The 20,325-nt window shown below is 39.9% G+C and overlaps 2 long non-coding RNA genes across 2 annotated transcripts; one reads left to right on the top strand and one right to left on the bottom strand.

Annotated features, from left to right (window-relative positions):
- Positions 1-9,557: 9,557 nt before the first annotated feature.
- Positions 9,558-11,887, top strand: LOC142126984 (uncharacterized). The gene is made up of 3 exons (XR_012685306.1): positions 9,558-9,714; positions 10,081-10,221; positions 11,692-11,887. It is a non-coding gene; the product is annotated as an uncharacterized LOC142126984 (long non-coding RNA).
- A 2,303-nt stretch (positions 11,888-14,190) lies between these two features.
- Positions 14,191-19,797, bottom strand: LOC142126971 (uncharacterized). The gene is made up of 3 exons (XR_012685305.1): positions 19,628-19,797; positions 16,451-16,490; positions 14,191-14,333 (listed from the first exon to the last, which is right to left on the bottom strand). It is a non-coding gene; the product is annotated as an uncharacterized LOC142126971 (long non-coding RNA).
- Between the last annotated feature and the right edge of the window lie 528 nt (positions 19,798-20,325).

The raw sequence follows: 20,325 nt of genomic DNA on the forward strand, positions 1-20,325 counted from the left end.
GGCACATTAGTGTAAATACATCATCATCATCATCAACAACATTTATTTATATAGTGCCAGCAGATTCCGTAGCGCTTTACAATTGGGAACAAACAATAATAAGACAATACTGGGTAATATATACATACAGAGAGGTAAGAGAACCCTGCTCACAAGCTTACAATCTATAGGACAATGGGAGTTTGAAACAAAAGGGCATGTGCTACATCATATTGCACAATGGACCAGCTAGAATGCAAAGGTAAAAGAACTGAGTGGGCTGTGTGTGTGGCAATGTTGGTCAGAGGGTTGTTGTCTTGCGTTAGCTGTGTAGAGGATAGTAATAAGGTAATCTATGGAATTAAGATGGTGGTTGAGGAATATCATAACCTTGTCTGAAGAGGTGTGTTTTCAGTAAATGCTTGAAGGTTTGAAGACTAGAGGAAAGTCTTATTGTGCGAGGGAGGGAATTCCACAAAGTGGGTGCAGCCCGGAAAAAATCCTGTAACCGAGAATGGGAGGATGTGATAAGAGTGGAAGAGTGACGTAGATCTTGTGCAGAACGGAGGTGTTGAGTAGGGAGATATTTTGAGACAAGTGAGGAAATGTATGTCGGTGCAATTTTGTTGATGGCCTTATATGTTAGTATAATAATTTTATATTGGATTCATTGAAATACAGGCAGCCAATGTAGAGACTGACAGAGCAGAGTAATAACGATTTGCAAGGAAAATCAATCTAGCCGCTGCGTGCAAAATAGATTGTAGGGGTTCAAGTCTGACTTCAATGTACTTTATTGCTTGGTATTGTACTGCATTCTTATGTAATATTTTCCCTTCCAAGCCCCCATTAAAGGTAGGCTTTTGGTATCCGTATTCCCTGTGTCTGCATTCTGTAATTTTGTGTCTGTAAACTGAAGGGTTTGAGTTAGGGTAGTACACAACATCTATTGCTAGTAGGGATGTGCACCGGCGACTTTTGAGGTCTCGTGTTTTGTGTTTTGGATCCGGATTTTCGTTATTTTTGGGGTTCGGATTTGTCTCGCAAAACACTTGACGAAAGGTCTCGGTTCGGATTTAAGGTTTTGGATTCAGATTTTTTTTGAAAAAAACATAAAAAGTTTAAAAATCAAGTTTTTGGGCTTATTTTCACTCCTAGGCTATTATTAACCTCAATAACATTCAATAACAAGCATTTCCACTAATTTACAGTGTATTCTGAACACCTCACAATATAGTTATTAGTCCAAAACGTTGCAACGAGGTATCTTTCTGGACTGCGTAGAGGAGTGGGTCACCACAATATATATAATAAGAAAACCATCAACTTGTATGATTCGCACCAATAAATGTACCTGGACTGCGTAGAGGAGTGGGTCACCACAATATATATTAAAAACCCTGAACTTGTATGATTCGCACCAATAAATGTACCTGGACTGCGTAGAGGAGTGGGTCACCACAATATATATTAAAAACCCTGAACTTTTATGATTCGCACCAATAAATGTACCTGGACTGCGTAGAGGAGTGGGTCACCACAATATCTTAAAAACCCTGAACTTTTATGATTCGCACCAATAAATGTACCTGGACTGCGTAGAGGAGTGGGTCACCACAATATCTTAAAAACCCTGAACTTTTATGAATCGCACCAATAAATGTACCTGGACTGCGTAGAGGAGTGGGTCACCACAATATATATTAAAAACCCTGAACTTTTATGAATCGCACCAATAAATGTACCTGGACTGCGTAGAGGAGTGGCCCCGGTACCCAATTTGGTACCGGGGCCACAATACCTCCTCCAAACATGGTACAGACAATTCGTCATTGAGATCCCATAAAGTATCTTAAAGACAGACAGGGTCGAAGTGTTATTGTTTGACTTTGTAAACCCAAAAACAGTCCCTGTTGCACATAGTCGTGCAATGAAGACTGACTTTTTCATTTAAAGGCACCATCTTTCAAGTGTAGTGTTTGTAAGTCTAAGTCATATTATACTTTTGGTAAAATTGGTTTATTTTGTTCCTCTTTATGGTAACTACTAATAGAATTAAAGTATTAAATAGAAGCGGCAGTTCCTCTTTATGGTAATTAGTAATAGAATTAAAGTATGAAATAGAATTAAAGTATGAAATAGAATTAAAGTATGAAATAGAGTGGTATAGAGTTGTAGTGTGGTATAGAATAGAGTGGTCCCCACAATATAATTAAAAAACCCTCCACGGGTCAGAATTCCACCAAACAAGTATCTGGACTGCGTAGAGGAGTGGCCCCAGTACCCAATTTGGTACCGGGGCCACAATACCTCCTCCAAACATGGTACAGACAATTCGTCATTGAGATCCCATAAAGTATCTTAAAGACAGACAGGGTCGAAGTGTTATTGTTTGACTTTGTAAACCCAAAAACAGTCCCTGTTGCACATAGTCGTGCAATGAAGACTGACTTTTTCATTTAAAGGCACCATCTTTCAAGTGTAGTGTTTGTAAGTCTAAGTCATATTATACTTTTGGTAAAATTGGTTTATTTTGTTCCTCTTTATGGTAACTACTAATAGAATTTAAGTATTAAATAGAAGCGGCAGTTCCTCTTTATGGTAATTAGTAATAGAATTAAAGTATGAAATAGAATTAAAGTATGAAATAGAATTAAAGTATGAAATAGAATTAAAGTATGAAATAGAGTGGTATAGAGTTGTAGTGTGGTATAGAATAGAGTGGTCCCCACAATATAATTAAAAAACCCTCCACGGGTCAGAATTCCACCAAACAAGTATCTGGACTGCGTAGTGGGGTGGCCCCGGTACCCAATTTGATACCGGGGCCACAATAAAATAAATACACCCTCAACTGGTCTGAATTCCACCAAACAAGTATCTGGACTGCGTAGAGGAGTGGGTCACCACAATATATATTAAAAACCCTGAACTTGTATGATTCGCAGCAATAAATGTATCTGGACTGCGTAGAGGAGTGGGTCACCACAATATATATTAAAAACCCTGAACTTGTATGATTCGCAGCAATAAATGTACCTGGACTGCGTAGAGGAGTGGGTCACCACAATATATATTAAAAACCCTGAACTTTTATGATTCGCACCAATAAATGTACCTGGATTGCGTAGAGGAGTGGGTCACCACAATATCTTAAAAACCCTGAACTTTTATGATTCGCACCAATAAATGTACCTGGACTGCGTAGAGGAGTGGGTCACCACAATATCTTAAAAACCCTGAACTTTTATGAATCGCACCAATAAATGTATCTGGACTGCGTAGAGGAGTGGGTCACCACAATATATATTAAAAACCCTGAACTTGTATGATTCGCAGCAATAAATGTATCTGGACTGCGTAGAGGAGTGGGTCACCACAATATATATTATTAATAAGAAAAGACTCAAGCTTTCAAGTGTAGTGTTTATAAAATATAAACAACAATACAGTAGTTTTAGTCAGAGGACGTCAATACCTCTTTTTTTAAATTATGACAGGGCATTTTACTTTTGGTTTAATTTCTTGAATTTGGTTAAATTTGGTTTTACTTTTTGAACATGGCAAACGACTGTTGATTGGTCACATAATGCAAAAAAAAAAGTTCCAAGATGGAATTGTCCTTGGGCCCTCACACCCACCCTTATGTTGTTGAAATAGGACATGCACACTTTAACAAACCAATCATTTCAGCGACAGGACCTACCAAACAACTTTGGCTGAAATGATTGGTTTGTTTGGGCCCCCACACCAAAAAAGCTATTCATCTCTCCCTGTACAGACTAAACGGGCTCTACTGAGGCAAGATGTCATCCTCATCCTCAACCTCTGATTCCTCTCCCCCTACAGTGTGTACTTCCTCCTCATCACACATTATCAATTCGTCCCCGCTGGACTCCACAACCACAGGTCCCTCTGTAGTATCTGGAGGGCAGTGCTGTACTTCATTGAGGAATTGATTATTCATTTTTATAAACATCATTTTTTCAACGTTGTGAGGAAGCAACCTCCTTCGCCGCTCACTGACCAGGTTCCCCGCTGCACTAAAAACTCTTTCCGAGTACACACTGGAGGGGGGACAACTCAGGTAAAATAGAGCCAGTTTGTACAGGGGCTTCCAAACTGCCTTTTTTTCCTGCCAGTAACAATATGGACTGTCTGACATGTCTACTTGGATGGTGTCAGCAAAGTAATCATCCACCATTTTTTCAATGGTGACAGCATCCAATGCAGCGAGAGTAGACATGTCTGCAATGGTTGGCAGGTCCTTAAGTCCGGACCAGATGTTATCAGCATCCCCGCCAGTGCCTCTTTTGGGAAAACTGAGCTTTTTCCTCGCAGCCATAGATGTGGAAGAAAATGAGGGTGGAGCTGTTGGCATGTCACGGTCCTCTTCAGAGGACAATCTCCTGACCAGAAGGTCTTTGCACCGCTGTAGACTTGTGTCCGCCGGAAACAGAGACACAACATACGCTTTAAACCGAGGATCGAGCACGGTGGCCAGAATGTATTCCTCTGACTTTAAAAGAGTGACCACCCTCGGATCCTGGCAAAGCGTACGAAGGGCTTCATCCACAAGAGCTACATGCTTTGTTGGATCGCAATGCTTTACCAGCTCCTCCCTCACTTTCTCCAGCTGCTTCTGCAACAGCCTGATCAGGGGAATGACCTGACTCAAGCTGGCAGTGTCGGAACTGACTTCTCGTGTGGCAAGTTCAAATGGCTGCAGAACCTTGCACAACACGGAAATCAGTCTCCACTGCGCTTGACTCAGGCGCATGCCCACTCCTTTGCCTATGTCGTAGGTGGCTGTGTAGGCCTGAATGGCCTTTTGCTGCTCCTCCATCCTCTGCAGCATATAGAGGGTGGAGTTCCAGCGCGTCACAACCTCTTGTTTGAGGTGATGGCAGGGCAGGTTCAAGCTTTTTTGATGTGCCTCTAGTCTGCGGTAGGCACTGGCTGAATGCCGAAAGTGTCCAGCAATTTTGCGCGCCACCGCAAGCATCTCCTGCACACCCCTGTCACTCTTGAGGTAATGCTGCACCACCAAATTAATGGTGTGGGCAAAACATGGGACGTGCTGGAAATTGCCCATATTTAATGCCCGCACAATGTTACTGGCATTGTCTGACACCACAAATCCCCATGAGAGTCTAAGTGGGGTAAGCCACTGGGAGATAATTTCCCTCATTTTCTCTAATATGTTGTCAGCGTTGTGCCTCTTATTAAAGCCTGTAATACACAATGTTGCCTGCCTTTGCACGAGCAGCCATTTTGTAGTTGCTGCTACTGATGCAGCTGTTGCTGTTGCTGCGGAAGGGGATGCATCTACCCAGTGGGCTGTCACAGTCATATAGTCCTTCGTTTGCCCAGAACCACTTGTCCACATGTCCGTGGTTAAGTGGACAGTGGGTACAACCGCATTTTTTAGAGCACTGAGGACACTTGATCGTACTTCTGTACATTTTTGGTATCGCCTGCCTAGTGAAGTGGAATCTCGACGGGATTTGGTACCGGGGACACAATACCTCCATCAACCCTCTAAATCCCACTCCACTGATGGCGGACACCGGGCGCACGTCTAACACCAACATTGCAGTTACAGCCGCAGTTATACGCTTTGCAATAGGGTGACTACTATCGTATTTTGTGGTCATGGCAAACGACTGTTGGACGGTCAATTGTTTTGTGAAAGACTTAGCGGTCTTACGACTTCCCCTCTGGGAAGATGACCGACTAACAGCAGCAACAGCAGCAGTGGCAGTAGTAGGCGTACCGCTGCAGGATTCATCGGATGAATCCCGTATTGAGGAGGACTCAGTCCGGCTGCTGACTTGGGCTGCAGGACTGAATCTGATGGAGATTGTGGAGGAAGTTGACGAGGAGGGTGTTGCTGGTGTGTATCCAACTGGACCACGGGATTTAGGTGTCCCTGTACCGATGAGGGTCCTAGCCCCAGTTCCTGAACTAACCACTGAACTATGAAGGTTATTCAGGTGACGTATAAGGGAGGATGTTCCTAGGTGGGCAAGATCCTTACCCCTGCTTATTTGAGCTTTACATAAGCTACATATGGCCATACATTGGTTGTCTGGATTTGGATAAAAATAACTCCAGACCGAAGAGGTGCATTTTTTGGTCTTCTGACCAGGCATGACGATGGGCTTTTTCATCCCATGGACATCAGCTGTTTCCCCCCCTGGTGCCTCATTTACAATAACCACATCACCATCCTCATCATCAAGTTCCTCCACAGCGCCAGCTACATCATCAATAGCCTCCTCCCGAGCCACCTCTTCCCGTACAGTGATGGGAAGGTCAGGCTTGACAACCACCAACACCCTTGAACTCGCCTTGGGGATTTGTGATAAGTTCTCTTTAGAAGGCAGAGTTGTTTGCTGTTTTGTTGCTGACAGCATAACTCTCTTCAATTTTTTGTAGGGGGGGGAGGAGGAGGAGGGCTAAGATCCGTGGGTGAAGCTGAACCACTAGTCATGAACACGGGCCAGGGCCTAAGCCGTTCCTTGCCACTCCGTGTCGTAAATGGCATATTGGCAACTTTACGTTTCTCCTCAGATGATTTTAAGTTTCTCTTTTTGCTACTTTTTCTTAACTTGGGCTTTTTGGATTTTACATGCCCGGTACTACGAGATTGGGCATCGGGCTTGGAAGACGACGTTGATGGCATTTCATCGTCTATGTCATGACTAGTGGCAGCAGCTTCAGCATTAGGAGGAAGTGGGTCTTGATCTTTCCCTACTTTATCCTCCAAATTTTTGGTCTCCATTATATGTAGCACAAGATACTGCAGAATGTGTGAAATTGGTAATATTGCAGTACCAATGGACTTATACTGCTGGATTGGTTTTGCAAATTTGGTTATAAATATATATATTTTTTTAAATTTTTTATTTTTTATTTTTTTTTACTTTTTTTTTATTTTTTAAAAACTTGGGAATAATGGGGAAATAACTATGCCCTTAGAAGCACAGAGCACAGGACACAGCACCACTGGACTGAACAGGACACAGCGCAGGACCCAGCAGCACTACTGAACTCAGCAGGACAGAGCACAGGACACAGCACCACTGGACTGATACTGCAGAATGTGTGAACTTTGTAATATTGCAGAACCACTGGACTTTTACTGCTGAATGTGTGAACTTGGTAATATTGCAGTACCAATGGGCTTATACAGCAGGATTGCTTGTGCAAATTTTGTTGTAATTAAAAAAAAAATGTAATTATTTTTTTGTATTTTTTTTAAATAACTTTTTATTTTTTTTAAACACTTTGGAATATTGGGGAAAATAAGTTATAACTATGCCCTTAGAAGCACAGAGCACAGGACACAGCACCACTGGACTGAACAGGACACAGCGCAGGACCCAGCAGCACTACTGAACTCAGCAGGACAGAGCACAGGACACAGCACCACTGGACTGATACTGCAGAATGTGTGAACTTTGTAATATTGCAGAACCACTGGACTTTTACTGCTGAATGTGTGAACTTGGTAATATTGCAGTACCAATGGGCTTATACTGCAGGATTGGTTGTGCAAATTTTGTTGTAATTAAAAAAAAATGTAATTATTTTTTTGTATTTTTTTTAAATAACTTTTTATTTTTTTTAAACACTTTGGAATATTGGGGAAAATAAGTTATAACTATGCCCTTAGAAGCACAGAGCACAGGACACAGCACCACTGGACTGAACAGGACACAGCGCAGGACCCAGCAGCACTACTGAACTCAGCAGGACAGAGCACAGGACACAGCACCACTGGACTGATACTGCAGAATGTGTGAACTTTGTAATATTGCAGAACCACTGGACTTTTACTGCTGAATGTGTGAACTTGGTAATATTGCAGTACCAATGGGCTTATACTGCAGGATTGGTTGTGCAAATTTTGTTGTAATTAAAAAAAAATGTAATTATTTTTTTGTATTTTTTTTAAATAACTTTTTTTTATTTTTTTTAAACACTTTGGAATATTGGGGAAATAACTATGCCCTTAGAAGCACAGAGCACAGGACACAGCACCACTGGACTGAACAGGACACAGCACAGGACCCAGCAGCACCACTGACCTCAGAAGGACAGAGCACAGCACACAGCACCACTGGACTGATACTGCAGAACACAGCACAGCACAGCACAGCACAGCACAGCACAGCACAGCACGAGATCTAACAGGACAGAGCCTTATGTTTCTTCTGGAGGTTTTCTCTTTCCCTGTACTTACTTAAGTTGAAAGGAAGATTAGCCCCTTGGTATCCGCTGCCATGGAGGGTAACATGGAAATATATATATATATAGTGACAGGAATAGATTTAGAGGTAACAAACTTTTGTTTAATGGCTGTACTTTAGTAGGTACAAAGAAAACAACAATCAAAGAAAGCCACAAACACCTAACCCCCATTTAGCGCACTATCTCACTTCTTGGCCCCTCTCTAAACAGTAGCTAAACACACAACTATCCTCAACAGAATCAAACAGTAGCTGAGGCTCCCTCCTCAGTCAATCATTGTGGTCGCTATCTCTTTTCTCTTTCTTTAAGAAACACAGGACTCTACTGGGACAGACCCCTCGTCCATCCCCAAGTGGTCCTTTGTCTGGGCTTGCGATTTCTCTCTCTGTCTTTTTGTAGCAAAAGAATCTGGTGTCTGGTGGATACCAATCCAACAGACACGTTGTTGTGTCCAACTGATCCTCTATATGGACTTACAGCTTGCATTTCTCCATATATATAAAGTTCAGGTATCTGAGATTATTCTCTGGCAGTTTAAATACGCTTCTCTTGGTTCATAACTCTTGGCCATCTCTAACTGGTCCTGCTCAAGCTTTCCTGCCTCTTGCAGAACACCACAGCTCATCACTAAGCTCCTTACTGAGCATTCTCCTTAGCTCCTAGTCGAGCCTTCTGAGTTTTCTGCTGGGTTGCAGATATGTGTGGTCACACCTGTTTTCAAACCTGTTGAGGCAGATCTCAATTTACATGGCATGAAAGGATTGCAAACTCGAGGCACCTAGCTTTCAGCCATTGAGATGACTTGTTTACCATGTTAGAATATTGATACTGCTTCTTTAACTCTGGTGAGCATGTGTCACTGACTGTGTATGTTCTCATTATCTCTTCAGCTGTGGTGAGCATGTCATTGCACTCCTGTCTCGTTAATTTAAGGTGTGCTTCTCTCCTGACATGATTGGATCCTTGGGGGTATATTTACTAAGCTGCAGGTTTGAAAAAGTGGAGATGTTGCCTATAGTAACCAATCAGATTCTAGATGTCATTTTGTAGAATGTACTAAATAAATGATTACTAGAATCTGATTGATTGCTATAGGCAACATCTCCACTTTTTCAAACCTGCAGCTCTGTAAATATACCCCCTGGCGTTTTAAACCCCCTCCTGTGCTTCCTGAACAACTTGCTCTCTGAGATTCTTCAGTTACCAGTTTCTGCTTCAACTCTGACTCTATAAATTGGCAAACAGCACTAGTACTTCAACTCAGCTTACTTTGAATTCATCTGTGAGTACTGTAGCTTGATCATAGAACTGCTTATATGAAACAATTGTCTGCTGGCTGGAAAAGATATCTTTCTACATCGCTGCCTGCTGATGCTGCAATGAGGGGCCATGGGCTCCTCTCAGTTGTGCTTGGACTTTTGTTGCCTTCATGTGATCAGGAATATATGGATATCCTCCATTACCAAGATTGCATCTGTGAGTACTATTGTCTACTATCACAACTGTTATTATACACTTTGAAGTACTACAGAATACTAGTGTCTCTGAAGATCTTTAACTACTGCAACTTTTTGAGACTACTATTATTAGAAAGTTTTTCTGTGCTCATTAATCAGTTGCAAGCTGTGTTTCCTCTGAATCTGATCATTGGTTACTCTGGTATGTTTTGTCCATATTCAAAATAAATTCATAGTTGTTTGAACTTCTCTTATACCTCTATCCTGCCTTGAATTACCTAACATACTTATTGTAAACTACATGTTCACCACATTAAATTAAATATATATAGATGTATTACAGTGAGACATACATATTGCATGTTCCTATTTTTATCTTTTGCAGTATTTGGTAACAACAATCAGACAAATGGAGTGAACTGCACAGCGTGCAATGGAGGTACTTCTTCTACCTGGTGTAACAGTGAGGACACCATGCAATGTACTGGAAATGAAACTCGTTGCCTTCTCATGATTAGCTTTTTTGGTAATTGCAATTTTTGTGACTTGTGTACCATCCACAGTGTCACATAAATGAAACAAAACAGCACTATCTATAGTATTCAGTAACATACACTGTGGTCACTTATAACCCAGCTTTGTCATCAGGAGTGTTATTATTCACAGTTTTCTTCCATGAGAACAGCAGGATAGATCATCTTCCTGTACAGGCGCGGTAGTGTGAAGGTAGAATATTCTCATCTATGCTGCGAGGACATATAACAACAGGATATATACAGCTAATGTAAGGAGATTAGGAAGGATGGAATAATGGGTTCATCATGTGGTCAATTACCACATCCACCAAGATCATCCACCAAGATCATCCACCCAGATCACAGAAGCCCCAGAAATATTTGATTCTCAGTTCCACATTTTTTTTATGGCCTCTCCTGTTGTCTCTTTTATTCGTCAATGTCTACCCACTGTCTTCCAAACCTAGGGCCTGTTTCATTAAGGATCTTAACTTAAGAAACTTCTTATTTCAGTCTCCTGGACAAAACCATGTTACAATACAAGTGGTGCAAATTAGTATTCTGTTTTGCACATAAGTTAAATACTGACTGTTTTTTCATGTAGCACACAAATATCAACTTTAAATTTCAGTGTACAAATAAGCTATCAAGTATTTGTGTTCTACATGAAAAAACAGTCAGTATTTAACTTATGTGCAAAACAGAATACTAATTTGCACCCCTTGCATTGTAACATGGTTTTGTCCAGGAGACTTAAGAAGTTTCTTAACTTAAGATCCTTAATGAATCATACCCAATAAGTTGATTTTTGCCAAGGACCTATTGGTGTCATAAAGCAACCCGACCTGTCACCCCCACACCATCTTTTCACCCTAATCTCCGAGCTTTTACTTCCCTTGCCTCCGATCACTTACACCCTTTATAATTTCGCTGTCTCGCCCCTGCACAGCAATGACAAAGTCCTTTTTGTTCTGTTCTGCTACTGTGTAGAACAAGGCCGCCCAACTGAGGAACCTTAAAAGAGTTTTTGTTGGCCCACCTTCTAGGGAAAGATCCATAGGCTGTATGACATATTATTTTTATTATTAGTCAAATTTATATTAAAAAAGAATTGCGCTCATTACTATACATGCCTGGATCATTATTAATAAATATTCAATATTAATAATAGTAGTCAGTCTGCAGGTACATAGTTATAGTATATGTATATGGGTCTCCTACTGAAAATACATACAAATATAGATTATTGATGAGCGTATAGAAAATGTATATCAGAGAGAAATGTATTCTGGGGACCAAGCTTACTGAACCCCTTACACTGCTTACATCTATTGTCGTAGTTTTTTCGTCCTAAGCAAATATTATTGTTTAATAAATCTAATTTGTGATAAGCAATTACTTAGCGCACTTTTTTTTATTTATCTATTTTAAATAATTTGCAATTATTCTTCACTGATATTAATTATGTTTATTCTTAACAGCTGAGCGAGGATGTGCCACTGAAAGTATCTGTTCTTTTGGCACAGAGTTGATGTCAGACGGATCAACAACTAAATATTTTTGTACCAGTGCAAGTGGAGATTTTAGCGCAACAATCCGCAGAAGTTTTGATCTTCGCATTAGTCTGTTCTTTTCTTCTATTGTTGCTCTTGCACCTGTTATAATTGTATCTTTTTAAAACAGAGATGTGCAATCATTGAACACACATCTTCAAATTCTCTAAAATGTTTAAAACTGTTAAACATTTTCCCAAAAAATTTTGCTGTTTTTTGTTCTGTTTTTTAAAAAAATGTATTTAGCACTATTTAAGGTTAAAGAGATTGATGATTATGAATGAGAACGTTCTAAAGAGATATCACTCTTAAGAATGTAGGACTGACTATAAATATGTTTTATAACATGGAGATGTGCTTGACCTAAGTAAAATTAGAATTCAATCAGCTCTAGCAAATCCAAGTACAGAAACTCATCAATGGAATGTCTTTGCATTTTGAAATTTTGATCTGAAAGAAGTGTAGTGTTCTATAGCTATATACTCAGTAGCCACTTTATTAGTTACTCCTGCTCATTATTAAAATCATAAAAATATGGTCAAGAAGTTCCGTTGTTGTTCAGATCAAACACCACAATAGGGAAGAAATGGGATCTAAGTGACTTTGACTGTGGAATAATTGTTTGTGTCAGATAGGTGGTCTGAGTGTCTAAGAAACTGCCGACCTCCTGGGGTTTTCATGCACAACAGTCTCTAGAGTTTACAGAGAATGGTGCGCAAAACAAAAAACATCCAGTTAGCGGCAGTTCTGTGGGCGACTTGGAATGGTACCCAAATTGCATACACTTAGTATGTGCCCATCTCAGTGGCGTCCCAGCCGTCTCCATGACGACCGGGACGTCACTTCCGGCTTCTCTGCCCGACCATTGCCTGGGCAACGGCCGGACGCCGAAATTAATAGTTATCGCACCCTGAAAATACTGTGCAGCCGCGTTTAAGTCTGTGGGCTAATTAAGTAGCTAATCAAATTAATTAACTGGTGTCTGGGGATGACTCAGGGCAAAGCCCTGATTGACTACCATTAGTATTTAAAGCAGGGAGGGTTTAGCTTCCCTGACGGTTATAGCGTTCCAGTCCTGCACTGTTGCTGACCTACTTTTGATTCCTGTACTCCTGATCTACTGTTGATACCCTCTGCTTGTACCTTGGACCTCGCCTGTTTGCTTGTGACCCCTGACCTCGGCTTAAGTCTGACCACCCGCTACCATCTACTCAGTCTACTCTGGCCTGCCGCTGCGGTGTTGCTAACGAACTTGCACTATGCCAAGAGTTAAGTCCTGCGGGCATCCAGGTACTTGTAAGCTCTACAGGAAAGGAGGCTGCTATAGGTGAAGACCTCTGTCACCTGTTCTGCAAGTTCATCATCAGACCGGCAGCTTACAGTATGATAATTGAAAAATGTTATTCCTTACAAGCGTTTCCTATAGTATGGTGCCGAATTACACTAATGAGTACCACTACACTCTACTTCCATTAATAAATGACATTATAAGTGCAAAATTCATGCGCAAACAGTAGGAAGCAATATAAAACATAGAGAACAGATAGATCATGTGTAAAAAACCCTAAGTTCAACTTGTAATAAATTGTGTCCTTCTGTAAACACTTATTTCAGTCAATTTGATCAATATTCTTTTTCATATGACCAGTTTTCAAAATGGTCCATCAGGTAGACTCCCGAGAATGATACATAGAAGAAAAGAGAGATACTGACAATATAGTGTAGTATTTTAATTATGATTATGAAATTGTAAATCCCAAAAATCTATAGATCTAAAAGAAGAAGTTTGTTTGTTTGTTGGTGAAAATCATCCACAGCTCTGAAGGTAAAACTGACAAATATTATATAGTTATTTAGTATCGAAAAAGAAGCTATTAGACCACATAGCGACAACTCGACAATGCGACAGAGCGACAAATATTAAAAACATAATTTTTGGTTGTAAACAATTCTGTTAACTATACTTTGGAAGAGAAGGTAAATAATAAACTTTTCCACCTTCAGATGACGATAGATTAATGACTTACACATGCCCTCCAGCAAGGTTTACTACCTTGCTTTACCTTTTCACATTTTTGTTTATGATCTTAACCATGTTTTATATAGACATACACAGTTGTTTGTTCTTCATGTCACTGGATACACAAAGCTGAGTTTTAGATACAACTGTAAGCAATGCAGAGAGCAAAGAGGTCATATGTCATATCCTAAGGCCTGATAATATGGCTGACATGACTGAAAAGCACAGAATAAAACAAAAAAAAAGATCATTATATAAGCCAATAAACTAAAGGCATCTCAAGGTGGATAACCCCTTTAAACAATGTTAAAAACTGTTACAGCTGGATTCTACGTGATCTATGCAATTTATAACTATAGAGCAATCTCTAAACTTAATAGAGGAGAAAAGCATCAACACCTCACCTTAATCCGACTAACCGCTTCCTGCGCTTGCATCATGCGCACATTCTTAGAGGGGGTCTTGTCAGAAAGTAGCTGCGTGGAGCCAAGGTAATTGGCAGCAAAAATTATTCCATCGATTAAATCTTCTGGATCACAGGGCCCTGGGACTGGGAGAAAAAAAATATATATATTTTTTTAAAACGTGCAATAAGAAACCTAATGAATCAGTGTTGAACACACCTACATTTGTGACAATTTAAATTTAAGACTAACTGACTTTCTCAGCTTGGAATAGTTGCCAGATGTGAGGACACCGAGAGTTGACTTACCATAGAAAAAATAAATAAGCTGTACCTTTGTTTAATTGTTCATCCCATGAGCTGCTTATCTGTTATAAATGTTACATAGAACATCACAAATCAAATCATTATGCCTTTTATGAAGAGTGGATGTTCCATGATCATCATTACAACAAATGAAATCATTTCACGTCTTTTTTTTTTTTTATAAATGTGCTCTGGGCCAACTACCATACAGATCTATATCAGGCCTGGTCAACCTGTGTCTCTCCAGGTGTTGTGAAACTACATGTTCCAGCATGTCCTGCCAGCTATCGGCTGGCTATCTACTGGTAATCTATACTGGGACTTTAAGTTTCTAAACACCTGAAGAGCCACAGGTTGGCCAGGCCTGATCTATATGATTTCAAGGTTACAATCTCAGCATTCAGCTAGGGTTATTTACTATGGGCAGGCACAGAACAGCACAAAGCCAGAGACTGACCATTTTTAAACGTCAGTGTAGTTGCATATATTTGAAGACGGATTGGAGATGCCCGTAACTAACTATATAAGGGAATTCTTAGCACCTAACAAAGAGCAAAAACAATATGGTAGCATGATATTTACAGGAGCATGAAAGCAGCTGACTGGGCAAACCTGAAGGTGTGCCCTTCCAGTGCTGGGGACGCACAGCACAAGACTGATTTTTGCTCTTCACTTCCAAGACATAAATGACCTCCCATTACTAGGATTACAAATCAATTGCGGACACCTACAGCATTTAGTTAGTTTGGATCGGTTTGATAACTACCCAATATAAAATAATACACTTTGGCATTATATGGCTGTCTCTGACATCTACAACAAGTGGGCAGCTTGTATATGCTTGAACCACAGATATATTCAGCGGCTTCCTGTATCAAACCACTTTCTTGCAATGCAAAATAAGCATACCTAAATGGCCCGACCCACGGGACAGCACAAGCAGAATAATATTCCATCTCAAATAAAATACAGGGAAATGTACTTTGTTCCCAATATTAAAATAAAGGCCGTACTGTAGAACTGTATACATCTAGTAAGATGGAATTAGCTAACCTTGGTGATAAATAGCTTCCATAATATACTCTAGTACCTTTTCGGCAAATGAAAGGAAACCAAACAGACTAAATAAATTTCTGGAAATGGTCAAATAAATGAGGGATTCACAATAAACTAGTATGTAATTCAAGCAGTGGCTAATGTACGCATTCAATCATTATTCAAATGTACATGTTTTACATCTACAGGTTTCTAGAAACATTGTTCAACCAGCACAACTGTTTTAAAACTCATTCCAACCAATAAGATACCAGTTTTAATCAGTGCATTGAAAGCGAAGACTAATGAAAGCAAATGTCGGACTGATTTTGTGCTTTTCAGTCTGCGCTAATCTTAAAGGTTTTTCTCAACCAAAAGTCAAAATCATTACTAGTATATTTGTTTAACAAATGGTGTAGGTTCAGCGTTCTTCCAGGATGCTCCCCAAAGAGAGAAGTGGCACTGGCTATGCTTGGCTAGAACTACTGCAGTGCCTATGAAGAAGTAAAGATCAGAAAAGATGGAGGAACTTGGGGGGTTGGACTGTAACCATTCTCACATGACAAAAAAAAAGGAGTTGTATGCACATTCACAAACCTATTACATTAAATATACAAAGAACTATACACTTAAGTTATGTCCAGTGAATTGTTTCAACTAGCATTAAGTGAGCCAGGGTAAGGCAATCACAAAAAATGAGGGAGGGGCCATAACCTAACGATTACATGTTGTAGACATTAGTGGGGGGTTTAAATATGCTACTGAAAATTTGAGAAAAGTATGTAGTCTGGAAAATAAGGTACTGCTTTAATGTAACGCAAAAAGAAAACCCAGGATGCAAGATTTAAATTTGTTATGGCAATTAGAGGAATGTATCCAGCTGACATTTCAGATTATGATTAGCCACATGTTTTCTTTCTTACCCTCTACGTAGGTCGGGAATGAAGCCAGGCTCTTTCTTGACTGTAATTAAGACAAACAATGTTTGTTTGAATACAAGCAAGACACATGTCGTAAAGTAAAATAGAACAGCTCCATGCACAAGTCACACACAAGACAGCAAATGCAGCCAGACAGCCGCTTGTTAACAAAAAATAAAAAATAAAACATTAGATTGTTTTCAAACAATTAGCAGTTATTTAGGAAGTTGGGCACAGACGGGTCTTATTAGCATGTTTAGATAATTAGGGAGTTCAGAGTTGAATTTGCAGGCTCCCGGATGTGACAGTTTGGTAATGCTTGCAAACACTGCATGCTACCTCATGAAGTTACTGCCTAGGAGACTGTCAGCAGGTCTCTGGGTTTCCATGGGCTGAAATTGAAATTACAGTAAAATATTCACATCTCCAGACTGTAGATTTATCCCCATGGAGCTAAGAGGAAAACAAATCATTTGGCTGAATGCAGACAGAAACAGAGAATTTGATGTCTTATACCAATATGATGCTTGACCACATTACATGCAGACTTAATCTCTGCTGTAATGAATATTATGCATCAATAACACCTTTAGAATAGGGACAAATTCAACCACGTTCTTGTTGCCAGGGTTTGTTAAATGTACAGAAATAGGTTACATTAGATATTACATTAAATTACCAAATACACTTAGCTGATCCTAGCTTGATCAAGTAAATCATTATAAACTTTGAGGATACATTCAATCTGATGTTCACTCTAAACAAATAAATGAGAATGCATTGAGTATTCTTCTTTGTCCCTTAGCATATAATCAGCAAAGATGTGTTTATTTGCCATTTCTTTAGACACACTGAAATGTAAGAGTTGCAGAAGAGCATGTAAAACCCAATAAACTAAATATGTTTTAAAGTAGGTAGAACATCTCCCTTATACACATTTTATTACAGTAGGTAACCATCCACAGCCTAGAACTAAAATCTTTGTTAAATCTCTTTTAAAGGGGACTTTATAGCTTATTAAGACCCCGCAAGACCAGGTACTAAGTCATGTAAACAGTGATTTCAAGAACATGTATTTATCATAGGGTTTACATTGACCTAAAGGTAACCTATCACTACTGTACAACTGTACAAACACCCCTGAATACAATTCTAAATACAAGATTAACTGTACATCAACAGACATTGTTAAGGATTCTTCAGCTGTATAGGCTGGCAATCTCTCTCATGATTCGTAGGACCAGTGCAGATTGTCAGAAACGTCAAGAATGGTGATTATGTCCCCAATTGCTGCATGAATGCATACCAACTCGCATCATAACATAGAGCATTTGAAAACTATTGCTTGTCCATGCTTGAAACAGCATCCACTTAAGGAGGTTTTAAAATTGTATCAAAACCTATATCCATGTAACAGACAAAGCCTCATACTTAATACACAGCAGTACATGTGCTAAACAACCACGGCAATAAGTGGTCTTCTTAACCGCAAGTACCAATCTGTGGACTATTCAGTGATGAGATAATTTTTTTAGTAGAATTGACACTAACTAAAAGTGGGTGTGACGCCCCAGTGAATTACAAAAAGTGCTAGCACTAAAAACCACAGAGGGTCTCCATAGCCACCCTGGGGCAGTGGAGGCTAGGGAAATCCGCAGTAAGCCAAGAGACAGAAACTATGCTACTTTTCTAGTGTCCCTGTGTAACAGATATGGGGTCCACAGAACCTCAATTCCATTACAAAAATAACCCCTGCACCAGTTAAACGATACTGACTACCATGATTTTGCAGAGATCAACAACATGGGATCACTGAAATCATAGCTCCCAGCTGTGAAATACTGACTAAAACCCATCTTTTCCTTAAAGCCTACCAGCCTTCCACCTAACCCTCTCTCCATGCTCGCCCCCATCCCCTTGTTCCTCCTCTGTTGGGGTGCATGATTGCCCCCCCCCCCCGACTCCCTTTGTGCCGGCCATCTGTTGCCCTCCCTTTAGGATGTAAGCTCTTATAAGCAGGGCCCTTCTCCCTCCTGTCTCTCTACCTTCTCTTCTGCTCCTACTCCATTATATTTGCTTTGCCTGGAGCCTCTGAAGTTTTGGTACTAGTTGTTTATTGTTCTGTACTATTATTCCCTGTACTGTCCATTGTTTGTACTGTGTTCGGCGATACGGAAACCTTGTGGCGCCTTATAAATAAATAAATAAGTAATAATAATAATAATAATAATAATAATAATAATAATAAACTGATGCCCATGAAAATGAATGTGTGGTGGGGAGGGGATCAACTTGCCAATATCACTCTGTATGCCAATGTTTAGGCAGATCAGTAATGCCATTCACAAATCTTCAGCATATGAAAATACAGGGTTATGAAAGCTGAATTAAACCTTAACATTAATGTTCATGTATAAGACCATATTTGTAGGATGGCTGTGGCTTGAACACTGAGCAAAATAAATTCTATTTTAAATTATTCTTCTGGATTCACTTCATGCAATGTATGCAGTCATTTTACCACATCTATTGTGAAGATTCAGATATAAAAAATATATTCCACTACATTCACTGCATACAGGTTGGTCTCTTGTGATAAGACTCGTCAGATATAAATGTTTAGTCAATAACCTTCCACAAGCCAATTAGTATAGCTGTAGAGGTCCCACGCCAGGAACGTGTAAGCCGAATGCACAGAGCCACAGCACTGTACACACACCATCTGTGTTAGAAAGAGACACAATGTTATTTGAATCTGAGATCTCTCAGGTGGTTAACGCGAGAAGTGGGGATGAGCTGGGATGTATTAAAATTTATTTTGATTGGACATATACTCGAACATATTTTCTTCAGCTTTCCAAAGGTTATTTGCATCCAATGTTTTGATTGTGTTGCTTACCTTTCCAATATTCAACTTAAGAAAGTGTAAACCAAACAGTGTACGCATTGTTTAAATAGGATCATCGTAAAAAAAATAAAAAATGAGCAAGATTAGATTTCCCTATAATTTACAAAATTTAGCACGAAAAAAAAAAAAGATATTGCAGTTGTAAAAGATAGTTGTGAGGCTACTTGGCTTCAGAATGAGATTCAGACTGCTGCAATAGCTGTATCAAATAATACTCTGCCAACTGAACAATCAAAAGAGACAGAGATAGATCATTTGCTGGATAAACCTACCTCTTTATTTGAAGAGGACTCTGCTGAATCACAGGCATTCTGCCGGTGTTGCCGGTTTGTGGATTCTGCCCCCTGAGTGGAAGAATCAGGAGACGGAGACTAAACCAAAGCAGAAAGAGACACTGTTACCATAAATAATACAAACATTGATGTTTTGATTTCAAAACTGAATATGTATTACATTTTCATACAAGGACTGTGTTCAAGTGGAAATAATGTAACCAATGAAGAAAAACATCCACAACACAAATAGCTTCTCTTTCAAATTGGTATTATATCTATCTTGTGTGGCAGCCACAAGGGTGACCTCTGCCTTGTGTGGCAGCCACAAGGGTGACCTCTGCCTTGTGTGGCAGCCACAAGGGTGACCTCTGCCTTGTGTGGCAGCCACAAGGGTGACCTCCTTAGTCTCTTATATTTTCTGTGGTCACTTATTGCTTTGCTTTTTATATATCTATATATTTTCCAAACAGGTCCCAACATTCCAGGATCCATACAAGAATCCAGCACCAGGATGCAAAAGGTGCAATAACAGGTACGCGAGAGCAACACCATTTTAATAAATAATAGGTCATGTCTAAAGAGGGTTTAGTCTATCTATGCAATTGTCTGGCAACAGGCTGCGTTAGGGTTGCATCCAGTCCTCCGAACCTTCACCTGCGGCCCACAGCTCTTTCCTGCTTTATTGTCAGATTTGT

This window comes from Mixophyes fleayi, unplaced genomic scaffold, assembly GCF_038048845.1.
Source record: "Mixophyes fleayi isolate aMixFle1 unplaced genomic scaffold, aMixFle1.hap1 Scaffold_28, whole genome shotgun sequence".
NCBI classification, from domain to species: Eukaryota; Metazoa; Chordata; class Amphibia; order Anura; family Limnodynastidae; genus Mixophyes; species Mixophyes fleayi.